At 38.2% G+C, this 19,510-nt stretch overlaps 1 long non-coding RNA gene across 1 annotated transcript in view; it reads right to left on the bottom strand.

Moving 5' to 3' along the window:
- LOC122815663 overlaps positions 1-19,510 on the bottom strand; it is a 181,948-nt gene that overhangs the window by 107,162 nt on the left and 55,276 nt on the right. The window contains exon 2 of the long non-coding RNA XR_006366981.1: positions 14,277-14,379. This is a non-coding gene — a long non-coding RNA (uncharacterized LOC122815663). The remainder of the gene's footprint in view (positions 1-14,276; positions 14,380-19,510) is intronic.

Here is a 19,510-nt window from a genome sequence, read left to right on the forward strand (position 1 = left end):
CGAGACTGGGAGTAATGGGGTCAAATCCAACTTTGTCGGTAAAACGCTCGGTGCCGAAGTGACACTCAGAGCCGAAATGGTCGGTTCCAAAATCTTAACTGACAAAGGTATCGAAGGTGTGCCCTGAGCTGAAGTGGCCACAGGTGCTGAAGTCGAAATAGCTGTAGTGAGTTATATAATCAGTGCCAGAGGCAGGACCGGTGCCAAAGCTGGCGCCTGTATTAAAGGTTTCAAGATGCTCAGAGCCGACAAGGATGGAGCCGTAGAGGCAGATTTATGCTTTGAAGACAACTTTGGGACCTTTGATTTCACAGGCTTACCCTGATCACCTGATGGTGAGGAGGGAACTGAGTGGGACCACTTTTTGTCTTTAGTAGTAGGGGTTGAGACCTCCATCGCAGAAATGGCCTCTGAAAAGTGACACTTAAGTAACCCTTTCAGTATCAGTTTATTTTTGTGCTCATAAAGAGCGCATTGACTGAAACTCTGACAAATGTCACAAGGAGGCTGCACCAAAAGGTGGGGTACCCTCAAACAGTATACACAATCATCATGAGAATCACTATTAGGTAACTTGCCATTACATGAAGCACAATGCTTAAAACCTGAAGTACCTTTCTTATCCAACATCTTGACAGAGAGACACCACAGTCCAACAGAATAACCAGTCAGAACAAATAAGTCAAACACTGTTCAAAAAAGCCACAATTGTGCCACTACAGTGATAAGTATAAGAGAAAACAGAAACACCTTACTGAAACAAACCCTAACAGGCTAGAGAGGAATGGAAAATACCAGCTATCGTATTGAAGGAATGCCACAAGGGTAAGGGAGGAAAGGCCGTACCAACAATGCTACTTGAAAGTTTACCAATGGTAACGATGGGTAAAGCAGAGAAGAAAAAATCAAGGTCTGACAGGAGAAAACACACTAGAAATACTACTCGCTCAATAAAAAATGAAAATATCAAAAGTTTTTCACACAAAATATTAAATAAAGTTCCACTTAGCTGAGATGGCTTTACAGCTATGCAGGAAATGAGATCTGAGGTAACAGGGTAAAGGGCATTCTGGGTAGTAATTTAGCTTGAGAGTTTTTTTGGCTGGCGCGAGCTTGGTAAAAAGGCTGACTCGGTTCCGAGGGCTCGAAACTGAACCCATCAGTGATGAATGGAAAGAAGATTATCATCAGATCAAAACTTATTTCTTGCCAAGGGACAAGCTCACCTGCATCTCTTATGCCTTGATAATTATATGTTATCACTCCATGATCACATAACACTGGAGAAAAGGGAATATTCCCCAACCCTGGTAATGCAGAGATGTCTTATAAATGTCAACCATCTGTCTTATCAACCATTGTTTGTGCACAAAATGGATGTCACCATTAATGACAATCAACGTTATTAAGCTCATCAATATGTGTGTCTGTATACATATATAGATACACACACACACACACACACACACACACACACACACACACATATGCATATATATATATATATATATATATATATATATATATATATATATATATATATATATATATAAATTCTCCTTCAAGGCATGAAGGCATGTTAGCAATTTGAAGCTAGTAGTGCATGTTCATCAGCTAATATTGTAATTGGCCCAGGATTTTTTTAGAAACAGTAAGCTCATGAAATATTTGCAATATTGAAGCTAAGGAAGTAATGTGGTTTTCCATTTTGATATACAAACACACATGGACACACATACACACACACACATATCTATATGTATATATATATATATATATATATATATATATATATATGTGTGTGTGTGTGTGTGTGTGCGTGTTTATTTTCCTTCATTGAATTTATGGTTCAACAAATCGTAAATAACCAAACACAGTCAACCAAAAACTCATACATTCGAAATTACACTCTTCTGAAAGATATATCCCCGAACAGACAAAACACATTCTGCAATATTTTTGCATGGGGGCACACCCCCTGCACATTATATATACTAACTCTGAGATCGTAATACAGCAACAGCAAGGGTAGATTTCCGTATCCTTAATGTAGTGCGATCTCCATCTCAAAGCTATGAGTGGCATGATAATTAATGCACCATATCCTGAAGATAGATGACACTACTGACATACCCATCATGCTTCAGAACTGGTACAGCATACCAAAAGTCACAAAAAGGAGAAATACTTTTCCGTCTCCCACTATCAGCAAAACAGCACTTATGTTGATTAAATAAATTTCGACATAGTGTACTTTTGCAAAAAAAAGGTTTTTTGGCTTACCGAGTTTGGTTATTTACAGTTCGGTCAACTATAAATGCAATGATGGAAAGTAGACCCATATATATATATATTCAGTTGATTTTACTGTAATTGTGTTCTTCCTGCCTGCTCTTAAGTGTTGAAGAGGTTTTATTCTGCTGTATTTATTACTGCTTGTCAGTAGCCTGATTAAATTTGTCTGATATTCTAACCCTCTTAATTTTGGTTATAGCACATGGGCTTCAGGCCAGTTATTTTTCATTTAAGAAAGTTTTTGTGATCTACACTCTTGTGGACAACCCCTTATCAAAACCCTTTCTCCCCAAGTCCATCCAAGTCTCATAAAACTATGCGTGGACAATTCCCATCAGTTTCTCCTGCCAGCCTCGTCAACATGGCCATACTGAGACAGTGGAATAACTCCCTCGTTCACTGACAACCCTCTTCTCCTAGCACATATTTCTTCTACTTGTGAGAACTGCATCTATATCAGTAACCTGGAATCCATGCTCTCTCACACCTCAGTCAGTACCCCTGACAAAGAGCAGATTGCCAGCACAAACACTACACCACCCACATCACATAGCCAAGCACAGCACACACCTATACAGAGGTATTCAATAAAAACTTACCTTAACAACAGATACCTTCAAAACACACTCACAAACATTCCAACACAACAACAAACACATCACAGAGAGCAAACAACAAACCAGTGACTCACTAACACAGCCCATAAGGCATAACAATAAACTCATACAGCCCATAAAGCACAACATTAAACCAAACATATAGTCAATGGTGACTCAATTGTGAGACACACCGATGTCCTCCTCACCAGGCTCAACAAGGAAAAAATCACAGTCAGTTTTCTGTCAGGTGCCAGAAGCCACAACATCACGCATGCACTTAAGTCTTTGCACAACAGGTACAAGTATAACTGTCATTGTTCATGTTGATGTGAATGATTTGAGATGTCCCTCCCTGGACTATATGAAGAGAGACATGACTGAGCTGTCAGAGTATGTGTCCCAGGCAGGTATGACCCTAGCCCTAAGCAGCATCCTACCTTCACCAAGAATGATACCACAATACCAACAAAAAAATAATTGACTTCAACAATTGGCTTAGTTTCTGGTGTCATTCCAAGGGGATCCAGTATCTGTCTGCTTGGGATGACATGGTTGACAGGCTTTGATGCTTTGCCAGAGATGGCCTTCACTTGTCACCCCTGGGATTCAGGATTCTGGCCAAGGCTCTTGCGCCGCAGTTGTGCCTTTTTTAGGCAATGTCCCACAGACAAATCGTCCAACATAAAAGATATGTCAAAAAGCAAACTGAAGGTCATGCTGCTTAAGGTTAGGAGCCTTAACATGAAAATGCACTCACTGGAGTCTCTCCTAGCACTGGAAGATGCTGACATCTGTGCAGTCACAAAAACATGGTTCAAGGCTGCAGACAACACCCCTGCCTTACCAGGCTCTACCTCATTCCAAACATTCTGACCACAAAATGAGGTCAGGAAGACTAAGGGTGGTGGAGTTTCTATTTTCATTAAAGACAAGCACACCTCCAGACTGGTTTGCCAGCATGATGCACTAGAACTTCTCCAGATGAAACTGGCAATTAGCAAGAAACCCATCCAAGTTATAGCCAGTTATAGACCCCCCCTCCATGACTCAGGACACGCACTCCTTCTCCGTGGACCTACTTGAGTCCATCAAGGTACCCCCTAACACCCTGATCCTTGGTGACTTCAACTACCTCACCATAAACTGGGTGAGCTATTCCTGCTCTAATGCACTCACCTAATGATTCCTTGACTTCATCAGTCCTAACACACTAAAACAGCTTGTCTTATCCCCCACAAGAGGGGATAGACTTCTAGACTTGGTTCTCACCAACATGGACGACCACTGCACCACCCCCCATAGTAAGTTCTTCTCTGGTGAGATCAGACCATCTGTCTTTCTCATTTGAAGTGTCTATCTCATCCACCCCCCAGCCGGATCCAGGCTAAAAAACTTCTCAAAAACTGACTACAACCTTCTAAGGGAGGGTATCAGTAGCTTCACACCACCGCCCCCTCAGAGGATGCGGACAAATATGCTGAACAGTATGCCAGTGCAGTAAACAACACCTGTACAACTACATGGACTCAGCCATACCCAACAGAACTAAATCCTGCTCCTCAAGGAAGGACAAACCTATGTTATGGACATCCTCTATCAACAGACTTTACAGCAAAAGGAAGAAACTGCTGTCCAAGGGTAAAAAGGCACAAATTCCCAATTGGAGAAACTCCTTTCTTAGCCTCAACAAGCAAATTAGATCACTAGTGAAAACCTCCAAAGCCAATTATGAATCAAAACTAGCCTCCGAAGCAAAGGCTAACCACAAAGCCTTTTTCAGTTATATCAGAAACCTTCATGGCAAAGACGAGGTTTGTTCCAAATTAGTTCTTAACGGTACCACTTACACTGACTCTGTTAACTTAGCCAACCTGGTAGCAGATAGGTTAAGTATAAACGTCACCCTTCTGCCCCCCAAAGGCCCATTTGATATCCCTGATACTTGCCTTGCACCTCACATCTCCATAGATTAAATGTTAAAGGCTGTATCAAAGGGAAAGAGCACACCTTCAATGGGACCTGATAGTATCCCAGGCTGTATTCTGCAACATATCCAGCAATAACTAAACTCACCATTCAGCACCCTATTCAACCATAGCCTAAGTACAGGCTTTATTCCAACAGAGTGGAGAACTGCCATTGTCATCCCTTTGCACAAAGGTGGTGCCACTACTGACCCTGGAAACTATCGCCCCATTAGTTTGACAAGTCTGATCTGTAAGGCCATGGAGCGTATTATTATTATTATGGACCTCATAAACAAGGCCATAGGCAATATCCAAGCACTTGACCCCCACCCAATTAAGATTCATCAAGAGCAGATCTTGCCTGTTGAACCTAGTTGACTTTTTTGAGACTGTCACCAAGGCACTGGATGACGGAAAGTCAGTACATTCAGCTTACCTTGACTTGGCCAAAGCCTTTGACACAATCCTCTCCTAGGGCATCATCGAAAAGCTAACACAACTTGGCGTGAATCCCTGTCTCATCAGGTGGGTGGCCAACTGGCTCACTGATAGGACCCACAAGGTCAAAATAGGTGCCACCACCTCCGACAGCAGACCTGTCACTAGTGGTGTCCCCCAGGGATTTTTCCTGAGACCCCTATTGTTTGGTATCTACTTCTCAGTGGTCTAGGCAAAGACAAAAGGCCTGTGGCTGACCAAGTTTGTGGACAACTTTAAGTTGGATGCTGTCATTGACTTCCAAAATGATGTTAGCATACTTCAAGAGGGTCTCACAGCAACAAAAGACTGGTGCCAAAGTCATGGCCTTAAGTTAAATGCAAAAAAAATGTATTATCATACCATTCAGCAAAACATGACCCCTACTAATTACCAAATTAACGGCAACCCCCTAAGCACACAACTTGTGGTGAGAGACCTGAGTACACAAATTAACAACAATCTCACATTTGACCATCATGTAGTGGCAGTGGTCAGAAAAGCTTTTACGTGGTTCACCTCATAAGTAAAGGGAATGCATCCAGAAAAAAGGAAGTTATTACCTCTCCATTCTCCTCCTTCATTAGGTCAATAATTGAGTACAATGCCTCGTTTGGCATGTACCTCTCCAAACTCCTGAACCAACTGGAAAGGCCACCAAAATACCTCACAAAGAGAATACATGGCCTCCAACACCTGTCCTATGTGGACAGGCTCAAATCACTATCACTCTACTTTGTATCATACAGATTCTCATAGGTGATCTGTGTCTCACCTACAAGGCAATCTCAGACCCTGCTCTACTAGAGATGCTCCATAGCTGTAAGTCTAACTCCTCACGGTGTACCCAATCGAAAGGCTTAAATCTAATATGTGACATTAACAAAACCTGCTGGAGAGACAGGTTTGTCTCCCAGAGGCTGCCCCGTCTCTGGAATAGACTCCCCATACACGTCAAACAAAGTACATCACTGACCCTCTTCAAGCACAACCTTGATGAGTGGATGGGTAACCACAAATTTGTCCCAGGGGTTCCACCTATGTCCCTCACTGACAGGGATGACAGGTGCTGACTGGGGTTTTTTGGGGGGATAAACTCTTGGCTAGGCTTGTAAGGGCCCCAAAGCCATTAGCCTAGTAATCTCCTATGATCCTGTGATTTTGTGTGTGTGTGTGTGCGTGTGTGTGTGTCTGTGTGTGTGTGTGTGTGTGTGTGTGTGTGTGTGTGTGTGTGTGTGCGTGTGTGTGTGTGTGTGTGTGTGTGTGTGTGTGTGTGTGTGTGTGTGTGTGTGTGTATATGCGTGTGTAAACCTGACATTTGTTGACTCTGCCTTAGGTCATCATGTGTTTAGCCAACAAAATTTGATCAGTTCAACAGATGATCATCATATATGTGAGACCGCACAATTCTCAGGGTAGGGAAATATGTCCTTTCCACAAGATTGTATGATGTCGAATGTTAGCACATATAATTAGCAGGGATTATGGGGGATCAATGTTAATCTATCTTTTTTTTTTTTTGTACATTTTTGCATGCATTGAGATTATCGATCGGTGCATACATAATAGTGTGTCAGCATTTGCTAGGTCAATGTTTCGGTGCCAAATTAGTAAACACCAAACATCAAGAGCACCTATAACTATATATATAAATGTATGTATACATATATACTGCCTGTTATACGCTGATGACATAGATGTCACCAGGGCAGCCAACACAACTGCAGAGCTACAAATCCTGTAATGGTCTGAATTCAAATGTCCATGGAATTGGCTATTCTTAAATAAAAACTAGCACTAAAAATGAACAAAACCACTGTTATGTCTTTTGACACATGCAAAACACTTTGCTCATGTACCACAACTTAACATAATAAAAAAAACAAGGACTAAAAATGCTTAGGAATCACACTTGACCCTTCTCTTTCATTCCTACCACACATTGGCAGACAAGTCAACAAAATCACCTTGCATTAGAAGCCACACAAGCTATTTTTTTAAATATACTTCTAACAGGGCTAGAAGTCGCGGTACAGGTTATAGCTAAATAAACCAGTTGCAACATGAACTAAAAATAAAATGCCCAGATGTATTCACTAAAGCTCTCACATATGCATCTCTGCATCACTACTTCAAATTCCAATAGGCTTCCATGCATTCCAGGCTATCCCTTCCAATCCACTCACATTTTGCTGATCAGCCATAGATATTGCCCTCCTCTAGAAAAAACGTTCTTGTTTTCCAAAACAGTTCTGACTCGGTCCACAATTCTAAGACCCTTCTAGATAGATCCCCATTCATTCTTTCTTAAATAGAAAATTAATTTTGTAAACTAGCATCTGCAATTGGGACCCAGTCCCAGAAAAACACAACAGCAAATCTAACTCTCAGAGCTTTATATAAAAAAAAATACAACTTATGAGGAGCCTCAATCAAAGCTCACTATGTACACACACTGGTACCCCAGGTTAATCAAGGTCACCAACATTCTTTGCTCCTCTGCACCTACTTTTCTTAGATACTCCAGTGACTGTTTGCTACTCATAATTTTCTCGGGTCTATATTATAAGCACGAAAGACCTTTTCAGCGAATGCAAAAACAGCAATACATATTGCACGAACAGCGAAAAAAACAAATGCTCTAAACCGCGAAATTCAAAATCTCGAGTCATCATAGGTGGCCAACCCCACTGCCCACTGCATACTACCTACCCAAACATAATAAATAAACCGCATACATACACACACTAAACAAAACCCTACTTCTAACCCAACACTAAACCTTGCAAACATTACTATCTATGCCCTTACCTTAACCCGCACCCTAACCCTAAGGTCTGTAACTATCGCACACTTACCTTAAGGACCTATACCACAGAAGGGCCAACTATGACGATTTAACATTTTGAATTTTGCACTTCAGTACGATCTGTGTTTTCGCGGTTCGATGTTTCCATATTCGCGTAAGTGGACCTTTGCGGTTCTAATAGGGAACCGATTTTCTCTCCACCTTCTTTTTGCACTAGTTCCTCTACTCCTTCTTCCCCTCTACTGGTCCTCCTCTGTACTTTGCCAGCTATCTTCCCATTCCCTCATCCCAAACAATACCATCCCTCTTTTTATCGTCTGCCTGCACTCTATATCTTCCCCTAAAGATATATATATATATATATATATATATATATATTATATATATAATTTGTAAAGAATTAAGTTGATAATAATTGATATTTTATTTTACTGTTGAATGTATGTATGTATTTGTTAATATATATTATCTTATGGTACTTTTTTTCTTGTTCTATTTGTAAGGCTCAGGTCATTCCTGAAAAGGATCTTTGGACTATCACACTTACCCAGTTAACAAATGTATAAATAAAAAGTTATAAATAAATAAATACAGAAACAACCTTCTATCAACAAAACAGCACAGAAAATGTATTCTGTTGAGTAGCTGTACTAATTGAACATTGTCTGACTTAGTGAGAAATGTAATACTGCATGCATAGTTTAATCATTTTGATTTCCATCATTTGAAATGTGAATGCTCTGTAAACTCATTGTTGTATACTTTGCTCACTGTAACATAAGCGCCACACATCTTCAATTTTGGCTATATTTCATATAATGTGTTAAAAAGGCAAGTTAAATTTAAATACTCTGTAATGCAAACTAAAAAAAACAGAATTACCAAGTGCTTGCGTGAAGCACTTTTTGGATATTTACATCTACCATTTTAATGAATTATATGGCTAGAAAGCAACTCTTAGAAATGTAGCTAGCAGAGCTACAGCCACATGGGAATTCACTAAGACACAAGTATTCTTGTTATGGGAAAATCCATAAATCTGAAATCACTAATCCTGCTTTAGAAAGAGAAGGTGAGGAGGTGCATTACTTAGAAAATAGAACCCTTAAATAAGTCCATAACACTAACAACTCACAGGCACTAAGACCAAAAATGATTGTGAACACCTCATTACATGCTTGTATAAATTCCAACACCTCATTACACACACATTAGAAAGAGCACCAACACAGCTGATTATTGTTATTTAGTGCTCCCTATTGAAATGCTATCCTGCTGTTAGTTTTTCTTTGAAAAGGCAGAGGTTATACATCAGGATGGAAAAAGACAAGAATAATTGCATTAATGACTGTTTAAAGAAATTATTCCTGGAGTTACATATAATTCTGCCATTCCTCATTTTTTAATATATATGTAAGCAGGAGTGTGTGTTTGTATGTGCACGAGAGAGAGAGAGAGAGAGAGAGAGAGAGAGAGAGAGAGAGAGAGAGAGAGAGAGAAGAGACAAAGTGAAAGAAGCTACAACATTGGCAGACAACAAAGACAGAAAGATGTGTGTGTGTGTGTGTGTGTGTGTGTGTGTGTGTGTGTGTGTGTGTGTGTGTGTGTGTGTGTGTGTGTGTGAAATCTATGGGTCTACTAAAATTGAATGAATTAACAAGTCACCGAAACTGAAATCATCGAGACAAGAACATCAAAAGTTTACAAGAATGATAGTGTACAACATCCAAACTTACAAGATCGAACTTCTTATATATGCTCCATGACTGTGTTAGTTCTATAACTAAACAGTCTCTTTGCTTCTACCCTCTGCATCTACTTGCCAGGTGCATGATATGTAATATTTGCCATAGTGTTATGCTAGTACGTAGCACATAACGATTCAGGGAGACTAGTTATAGAACTAACACAGTCGTGGAGCACATATATGAAGTTTGATCTAGTAAGTTTCGATGTTGTACACTATCATTCTTATAAACATTCAATGTTCTCATCTCAATGATGTCAGTTTCAGTATATAAATGCCTATGAGATCATAAGAGCAAAAAGGCACAACATAAATGTGTTAGTATCGTCACGTCAACATCAACATCAGCACTGCACAGTGCAAGTGGATAATTTTGCAAGAAACATCCTCGGCACATGCAATTCCCTACTTTCTAAAAACAAAATAAAACACTGTTTTTTGTTGTGGGGAAAGCCTCCCTGTGCCCCACACCCCCTTCTAATTATATATACTAACTCTGAGATTGCACAAACATGGGGTAAAGGTAAATTTCCCAACCACTAAGTTGGATCAACTACCTGATCAACGCTATGTAGTTGACTAGAGAGCTGTTGACTTTACACAAATTGAGATGTTCACCTAAACAGAAATATACATATATATTTATATATGCCACAGGTATTTAAACACATAAGCATTTCCATATTATATATTGATTACTCCAAGGCATTACTTTCCATACACTGCTGACCTTTCAACAGCAGAGTCATTTTAATGTAAAGCTTGTAAGGACTAAAAAAACAGATATTACAAAAGTAAATGGTCCTGTCTGGAATTGTGTTTCATTAACTTTTGACATTCTTCTGCCTTACTTGGCCTCTTAGGTAGATATACAAGTAAAAATTGTTAAGGAGGGCCATCTCAATATTAACAAGCTCAGACTGATTTTAGTTTTTTTTTTCAATATGTTGCTACTAGTTTCATGGGTGAAGTACACAAACACTAACCTCTGCTTTTTTTTTTTTTTTTTTTTTTTTACAGTGAGAAACATATGGTGCCTACCGATGAAGACTTGTGATTGTCCTTCAAAGTTGTTTAGCTCAAAGGTTAATCCAAATGACAAAAACATACATTATTTAAATGACTTTAATAACTGTGTATTCACAGTGTTGTAGTGGTTGTAGCCTCCAATTTAGGAAAAATGAACAACAGATCAGGTATGCTCTAATGTTTAACAAAATGCTATGTATATGCCATACTTAATAATTAAGTCCACTCTGTGCACACAGATATATTAACAATGCTGCTGTATTTAACAGTCCTGCCTTTAAACGTAATCATCTACTTAAATTTTGACAGTGCTGTGAGGAACATCAAAATAGCTGCTTTTGTCTCTGGATGGATGTGCGGGTTTGTTGTATTCTTTTGATTTAGTGAAGCTTGTATAGAGAAGTGCCTCTGTCTGAGTAGAATAATGCCTAACAAAAAAGACAAAAGACCCCAGGCAACTGTTACTTCCATCTATCCATCCACAACCACTTTTCCTATTTTTGCACATGGGGATGGGCTGTCACTTCAACAGTGACAATCATCTAGAGCCAAGGTTCACACAACCACGTGGCTATCCCTGCCACAGCTGTTCTTCCATACCACACACTCACACCTATGGCTAACTTAGAGTGTCCAGGCTAATACATGTCTTTGGAATGTAGGTGGAAACCCACACAATCACAGGGAGGACATGCAGACTCCAAACAGCAGGAACCCCAGCCAAGAATTGAACCAGAAGATTATAGAACCTCTTGCTGTAAGGCAACAATGCTATCCATATTGCTGCTGTGCTACCGCAACAGTTATTACCTGCCTTTCCCAAAAGAGTTAACACTGTTGTCTCAGAGGGCTCTCTACTGTGACAACTTCTTTTTGAATTATGAGCCAAGGAAACAAGCCAGAGTTAACAAAATATCAGAATATAATCCTGGAAAGATGATGCAGGGACAAACTAAGGGGATAATGTGTAATTGCCTCTGACAAGGATGAACTGCATGAAAAAGGTACGCACCCAGTTACTATTATAACTGAAACTGATGAATTGTAGTACAGTGCAGAAGATACAAGGATAAATGATCAACCTAGGATCAGACTGACTAGGCAAAATGAGCATACATTTCAAGAGCAAAGGTCTAAAAGATTGGTTTCATGAACCATATCTTTAGCAAAGCCAAAATGATCCAAAATTTGGACTACATTTATACCAAGCTGAACAATGAGATTGCATGCCATAACCCTTGTCTTTTCTTAGAATTAGTTGATTTCCTATTTTTGAAGGTTTCTGTTACTGTGTGAAATAGAGGCAAAGTATCGGGAAAGAAGACTTGAACAGAAAGGAGGCAAAGAAGGGAAATCATACTGGAGAAGTAGTTAAGAGAGTAGTTAACAAGAGGTAAGGCAAGGATATTCACAAACATAAAAAGGAATAAAGGTAGAAAGTGGGCAAACAGAAAAGAAAATTTCACATATATGTATAGGGTCTATATCAGCATTTTGAAAGATGAAAATGCCGAATAACAGTTGGCTGACACGTAAATGTCGAACTACGACATTGCCGAACGGCCAAATCACCAATTTCTTTCCAAGGGAATGAAATCGATTGGCCAAACATCAATGCCAAACACAAATAAACATTCTTAAGTAGGGGCCTTCACCCCCCACACCCCCCAACATTGGGGGCTGTGCCCCCCACACCCCCCCTAACTGATTATTCTAACTTCGAGATCCCACTAAAGTCAGGGAAAGGGCAGGTGTAAGGAAATGGCCAACCGCTTTCTTTCTGTTAGGAAGAAATCGGTGATTTGGCTGTTCAGCAATGTCGTAGTTTGACATTTACATGTCGGCCAACTGGTATTCGGCATTTTCGTCTTTCGAAATGTTGATATAGACCCTATGTATAAAGCTAATCAGCATATCTTTTCCTAAATCAATACAAACTGAAGAGGGCAGTAAGTAAGGTAAGTCAGATGAAGCAGATGAAGAGAAAGAGTGGAAGGTATAGTAAGAAACCCAGAAATTTTATAAATGAGATAAATATCAGCTTTAAAAGCAATATGCACTCTTGTTTTACCACGCCTTTTTTAATTTGTGCCATCACACTAAAATGCAGCACAATAACAGTCAAAAAGGATTAAGTAAAAGGAGGATGAACTCAAGTGGAAAGAAGAACAAAAAGAGTAAATGGGAAAGTACAATACGGAAGATAGGGGGATATAACTAAAGACAACTTGCCCAGTGTAAAGCAGAAAGAAAAAAGTCAACAGGACCTAAAGAATTACATTTAACAGCAATGTAGACAGCATGCTGTATATGTACAGGAATGTAGACAAGGCTGAAAAAGCATTATGGGCATCAGTAAGGTGCTGCACAACGTGTATTTTTTCATGAATGTAGGACTGAAAAGTATGTCGGTGAAAACAATAAAGCTATTTACACAGACTAGTTTGAATTCCTGAAAAAAGTATGCAGTATCTGCAGCCCACCTCTCACTCTTCCTCCCATACAATATGCAGCAAAATAGCAGTCTATGGTGCTTGCATTCCCACTGAAGGTGGGCATACCTCCATGAACTATCAAGTGGGCCACATGAGACTGGGATAGGCCACAGTCAAGTAATGAACACCATATGCAATGTAGTCAAGAAGGAGATGATCTAGCACATAAATACGATCTTCACCAACAGAATTACTAATTTTTCCATACTCTGCAATCTTAGGATCAGGAGCTAATACAGGGCATCTCTACGCTGACGTCAGCCATGCAGTGCTTGTACTGTAGGACCAGTTCTACGCAATATGTCCAAAATCGCCACACTTATTTGCAGTACCAAGTCCATCAAATGACATTTCTTTTGACATACTAATAAAATAACATAAACAAAGCTGAATTGCTCTTTAATCAAGAAGAAACATTACAGAAGACACACTAAATGTTAAAAGGAATCTAAACCAACCATTTTCAGTGTAATTACAGTGAGATGATGAGGATGTTAGTGAGCTCTTATATCAGATGCCTTAGGCTTCAGTTAGATCTACATGATCCTGAAGTATTTTTCCTGTTTCAAACAGCTTACATTTTAGTTTTAAGGAAACAAGCAGATGTGTCATTACTGTTTTTGTTAAAACTAGGATGATGACACCATTTACCACAGTAGGAAAATATGTTGATGAAAATGGAAAGTGACATAATATTTCCATACAGACTCTGTATGAGATTAATGGATTACAGGCCCTATCTACTGACTTGTAATGGCCTGGAGGTAAACTGGGTATTCTGGAGATAATGATGATCTATAGATTTTAGAAGATTTTAACCCTGGATAAAATGTGTTATTTTAACAGGGATTAACGTACCTGCTCAGCATTCTTCTGATGGGCAACCTTTTTTCTGTTCCCATCACCGTACTTCCACAGGATCTCACATCAATGGTGCAAGTGATGAGTCAGTCAGGTGACCCTAAGGTACAAAAAGGGTGGACTTTCATTAAGCAGAGATTACAACAGATGCAGCTATTAGTCAATATAAGAATCAGAATAAAATATGTAACAAGTCTGATAATTTTTAACAATACAGAGTAATAATCAAAAATTAGACACTTTATGGTACTACCAATAGTAGATAAAAATTCAAGTAAAAATAGTATAAGATATGAAGTGGCTAGGTGGAGATGTTAAAATAACCAGGATAAAATATGTAACAAGTGTGACAATTTTTAGCAATGCAGAGTAATGATAAAAATTAGACACTTTTATGGTACTACCAATAGTAGATAAAAATTCAAGTAAAAAGAGTATAATATATGAAGTGGCTATGTGGAGATGTTAAAATAATGAGTAATGAGTAATAAGACAGGTATCTTTAAGCAGTTAATGCTGTGAAGAAAGGAAAGATGCAGCCAAGGGAAAATATAAGACAGTTGAACCACAAGGAAACCACAACAAACACCAAATCAAGTAGACAGGCAGCAGCACAACCCAGGAAGACAAATCAAACAACGCTGATGTATAAATAAAATTTATTACACAAAACATAAAGGATTTAGCACTTTCGTAGAAAACTTCATTAGAATCGCTAAACATCATAAATCACCACATATAAATATCCAACCCATGATCACATATCCAATGAAATTTCCCCATCAATAAAAGACTTAAAGTAACACACAATATTGAACATTAAACATATATTAAATACTAAATGCCACAAAAATAAAAAATACATTTCAAAAAGCTCAAAAAAGCATAATGTAGTTTCAATTCAACATTGAACTAAATAGATATAAACTTGATATAACCCCCCACACACACTATATATGATTTTAATTTAAGAACACAGGTAATAGACAAGTTATCATTAAGAAAGGGTGGAGATAGTGGCATTACGTTTCAATTGCCAACTTAACTCTTTGCTCTCTATTACATCTTCCCAGCCACCCCCCCCCCAAAATCCTTCTGAACACATTCTAAAACAAAAGAAAAACAAATACATGGTCACTGTTGCTACTAATATGCCTGGTCAGGGCATTTTTCATATCCCCCTTTCTCATATCCTGCCCATGTTCGTACAAGCATTCCCTGAATTTTCTTTTTGTCTTTCCCACATAAAAATGTTCACACCTTAAGCACTTAGCCAGGTAAATGACCCCTACTGTGTTGCAAGTACAATGGAAATTGAATCTAAAGACCCGATGGTTCACCTCTATTCTGTCTCCTTCTAACACCATCTTGCATTGTGGGCAATTCTCACACTTATAAGTACCCCATTTTTAGGTAAAATTGGGGCCATAGTCAATAGTGGGATGTTCAAAGTAATTTTTCAGGGTTTTACTTCTCCTAAAAACAATTCGAGGTCTATACTCTGCTAAACCGGACATTTCTTTAAATAGGGAAAAAATGCTCCAATACTTATGTATAATCTCCCTAATGGAAAGTGCCTCATTGCAAAATTGAGTAATAAATCCCCCACCAGATCCATCCAGTCATTACAATTGTTTCTTCTAGGTCCAGAATCACCAGGAACCACCATCGACTAATAAGGGGAATAATATGCCCCTTGGTCCTCCTGTCTTTGATGTCGTTGACAACTTGCAACACCAAACCAGCTGGGTACCCTCTACATTGTAACATGGTACCAAGCTTTTCACACTCCTTAACAAACTGATCCCAGTTGGTCACCATCCGGGCAAGACGAATATATTGACCCTTCACAATCCCTGCTTTTTGGTGGAAAGGGCGGCTACTTTCAAAGTAGGGTTTACGATATATAGTACTAACCCAATTTTTGTTAACTAAATCCTTGGAGATAGTAACATCCAAGTAATTTATAGAAGAAAGATCATACTCATGGGTAAACCTCAAAAAGGCGTAGATGAGTTAAGAAACCCCATAAACCCCTCACTTTCATCTACAGTTCTGTTCCACACAATAAAAATGTCATCCAAAAACCGGATATATAGACTCCAGGGTTTTACCCGAAAGTGTGGAAACAGAATATGTCTCTCCCACTGTAATAGGATGATGCTGGCAAAAAATGGTGGCACAAGCCTATTATCTGTGTTCTTAAATTAAAATCATATATAGTGTCGGGGGTGGGTTATATCAAGTTTATATCTATTTAGTTCAATGTTTTTTGAATTGAAAATACATTATGCTTTTTTGAGCTTTTTGGGATGTATTTTTTATTTTTGTGACATTTAGTATTTAATATATGTTTAATGTTCAATATTGTGCGTTACTTTAAGTCTTTTATTGATGGGGAAATTTCATTGGATATGTGATCATGGGTTGGATATTTATATCTGGTGCTTTGTGATGTTTAGCGAATCTGATGACGTTTTCTACGAAAGCGCTACATCCTTTGTGTTTTCTGTAAAAAATATAAGACATTCTTTAATAGTTCTGGACTTTATCACATAAATAAAATAATAATATGGATCTTTTTACTATAAAGTCATGAGATGTTAATGCTGCGAACCATAAGTACAACCTAAAGAGATCTTACTTTGTCATATCCAGTTCCAAACAGGCAAGCAAAGTGAACTGAAAAGAGCCCACTGATTACAAACAAAGGAGCTATCAGCAGGTTAGCAGCTTAAAACCAGTCAAAAGAGACCAATTAATATTAGAAACAGCAATATAAGTTTAACAAAAGACATACAGTAACAAAGAAACAAGGTCAGACTTTTTCAGGCCAAATTAAATTATGCCATTATTCTATTTTTCTCAGCTCATTTACATGCCATAAAATTGGGCAAATTAAATAAAATTTCCAAAATTTTCACTGTGAAACCCATTGCTAATCAGTTTGCAAATCAAAGCTGTAAAAAATCAGACTCTGACTAGGCAATTCATAAAACGACAAAGATGCTAGCAGATTTCAGTGCAAAACCCTGGGATGTCCACCAGTTAATTAATCAATCAATGCATGAATTATTTATTTAATTAATTTTATATTTGTTAACCAAGTTGGTGGGCTAGTCTAATGATTCTTTTTCACCACAACCTAAACTGCAGGCTTATGTAACAACACAAATAATAATTTGATAATTTTGAGTAAGCACCAATCAGAAAAAAAAAAAAATAGTATGAGGATAGCTCATAATCACGATAAGATTCAGTGTGTTGGTAACACTGGAATGGTTGCAGTAACAAGCACAAGGAGTGTACTGTTTGTATATAGACGTAATTAACTTATAATTTCACATTTACTATTTCTAAGAAAGTAAAAAGTGCAACAATACCATACAGAGACAAAATTCAATAAATCTAAGGAGGGACTGCAAAAAGCCATGTATTATGCAGCAAAGCATTCCCAAGTGCACAGGCATTAAACGGAGTCAGAACTTTAAAAGCAAGACTCATTACAACATATCACAAGGAATATAGAAGTAGTAAACAATCTCAGAGTAAGTTAAATTAAGCATATAGTAAGTCAAATAAACTAGCCTTTATAAAGTAAAAAACCTGTACGCTATGCCAAAGTCCCGGTAAGCTTCAAAGCACAAACAACTCCAAATGAAAAGCAACAGGACACTGCTGTGTTGATAAAATGTAGATAAAATTTAATCCAACATAGACAGATAAAACACCAGGTAAGCGCTTTCGGGTTACACCCTTCATCAGACAAAGATACATTCTTCAAACAACATTTTTAAAAGATGAAACAACCAATAGCATCTAGTGAAAAACCCGCCTATTTTGGAGGGTGGGTTTAACTGGAATGACATCATTTAATCCTGGTATCCTATGTGCCATAAACTCTATGATCCACCTTGATTCAGCCAAAGCTGAACATGCATAGGGCTTTACACTGGCAGCTCTTCTGGATAGCAGTTTTGCTTGTGATTTGTGCGCACATTGGATCGTGGGCTTTTCTCTTAAGTGTCTCACTGGAGTGCACCTTTTGACCAGTTGAACAGTTAATAATAGTTTTGTCTGTTTTTGTGGGGATGGGGTACATAAAGCATATACTGCCCAATTTCATATTTTTTAAAAATAATGCATCTTGTGAGATACATATCGCTGTTTAAGTGTATGATCCTCAGACTATATAACATCTGTTTCATATTGACAACTGAAACTTTGAACTATAGCTGCATTCACAGCATTTTTTATGATAAAGCTTGAAGAAAGAAACTGGTGGGAAAGTTTACCAAAAATAAAAGTATGTTCCTAAATTTCTATAAAATGTATGCAAAAACAGGAGATACATACAAAACAGTGTACATAGAAAGATTATGCTTTTTCACAGTGTATTCATGAGCTGTTGTCCTTAAACACTTTTACATCTTTTTCAAGAGAAATGTGTATATCTACAGGGAGGTTTGCAATCTTATTTGTAGGTATGTTTCCGTGTTATGCCAAGGCCTTTCTAGTTTGGAAAATCTGCATAACTTATGATACCTGTACATTTTTTTGTAAAACATACAGCCCTTTTTTTAAATCTAGAATGATAACAAGAGCCTAGGGATAATAAATGCACAGTACTCTGGCTTCCAAAGTTAAGCATGCTGTGCTTTTACATCTCCAGATAAACCTTTAAACTTCTGAATTGTTTTACCTTATTGGAATCATTTGGTAAATTTCCCTGCTTAAAAAAATGGACAAATCATCTGTGCTAACCTTTCAGTTAAAGTTTGAAGACGTCTACCTGAAAAAGGTGTCAACATGGCTGAATGAGTCTGAACCAACCAGATTACTACAAATGATACAACGGCCAGGAAACATGTTTAATTTCCATCATATCTGAGCAGTTACAGGTGATAAACTTCCTATTCATGGACAAAGTGAGTGGCCCAATCCAGTTTTACCTACTTCTCTGAATGATTTCTGTAATTGACTTCATTAGTTACCATTTTACTTACGATATACTTAACCTGCCTAACTAAACCTGTTCTGGAAAAAAAAACAAATAAGTCTTCTACCTTTCTTCTAATCCGTGAAGATAAACCCTTTGACTTCTTCTATGCCCGATTTCTACTTAGAGGTAACTTCTCATTGACTCATATATTGAAATTTGAACCATATTTTCTTTTTTGTCTGTACAGATGAATGGAAAGTGGTTCTACAGGCTTAATTTATATTGTTAT

This window comes from Protopterus annectens, chromosome 11.part0 (genome assembly GCF_019279795.1).
Source record: "Protopterus annectens isolate FY-2018-M chromosome 11.part0, PAN1.0, whole genome shotgun sequence".
In the NCBI taxonomy this organism is placed as follows: domain Eukaryota; kingdom Metazoa; phylum Chordata; order Ceratodontiformes; family Protopteridae; genus Protopterus; species Protopterus annectens.